Source organism: Microtus ochrogaster, chromosome 21 (genome assembly GCF_000317375.1).
Source record: "Microtus ochrogaster isolate Prairie Vole_2 chromosome 21, MicOch1.0, whole genome shotgun sequence".
NCBI classification, from domain to species: Eukaryota; Metazoa; Chordata; class Mammalia; order Rodentia; family Cricetidae; genus Microtus; species Microtus ochrogaster.
The window spans coordinates 3876124-3876966 of NC_022022.1; the positions used below are offsets into that span (position 1 = coordinate 3876124).

The 843-nt window shown below is 56.6% G+C and overlaps 1 protein-coding gene across 5 annotated transcripts in view; it reads right to left on the reverse strand.

Annotated features, from left to right (window-relative positions):
- Pogz (pogo transposable element derived with ZNF domain) overlaps nt 1-165 on the reverse strand; it is a 41092-nt gene extending 40927 nt beyond the window's left edge. For all 5 annotated transcript variants that reach the window (XM_026783957.1, XM_026783953.1, XM_005357009.2 and 2 more), the window contains exon 1: nt 96-165. The gene's annotated coding sequence lies outside the window, so the exon portion shown is untranslated. The remainder of the gene's footprint in view (nt 1-95) is intronic.
- Nucleotides 166-843: the final 678 nt, after the last annotated feature.

Genomic DNA, 843 nt, shown 5'->3' on the forward strand with positions numbered 1-843 from the left:
CATTGTCTCGCTTCGGAACGCCTCGCCCAGCGAAAAGATAACGGAACCCCCGGGAGAAGGGGGTGGGGAGCGCCGGGGCTCGCTCGCTCACTCACCTCCCGTGGTCGTCGCCGCCGGTAGTCTGACCCGAGGAAGGCGCCGTCGCCTTAAAGGGACCTTGCACCCGGCGCCGGGAGTAGGGGGTGGGAGCAGGGGAGGGGACGGGGGCTCGGGGGGGAGACGCTGAAGAGGGAACCGTTGAAAGCTCCTCTCCCCGAGGGTGAAAGGAAGCCTCCCTCGGGTTCGAGTGATTGGGGTGGATTTTTTTTCCCGAGGGGGGCGGGGGGGCCCCGAGGGAGGGGGTGGGGGGGCCAAGGAATGCGGCTCCGTGTACGGGAGCTGGCGCGGGGGAGAGAGACGCCGACTCCCCCCACCGACCCTCTCGCCCCGCGGAGGGATATCTCTCGTCACTTCCGCCCTCCGCTTCTCATGCTCTTTCAATTGGCTGGAAAGTGTGCTACGTCATCGCTCATCCTAACCCTGGTCCGGCCTTCTTTTCTAGTCAAGTTTGTCTGGTCCTGCAACTAAATAAAGAAAAAGATTTCATGGAGAAAAAGAGTAATTAGCTTCACAAGCAGTGTCCAAATTTTGCTGAGAAAAATGGGACTCCCAAAGAAAATATTTCCCAATTTACTTTCTTAGACTTTCCAGAGGAATTTGGACTCTCCCTTACTTTCTACTCAAGGTTTATTCCCAATCCAAGGGAACTTCATGCCACAGCAAGATGGTGAGTCCCAATGGCACCAACCACTGTTATTGCAACAAAGAACAAGATAACACTCTTCTTTAAGCCACACTTGTCCC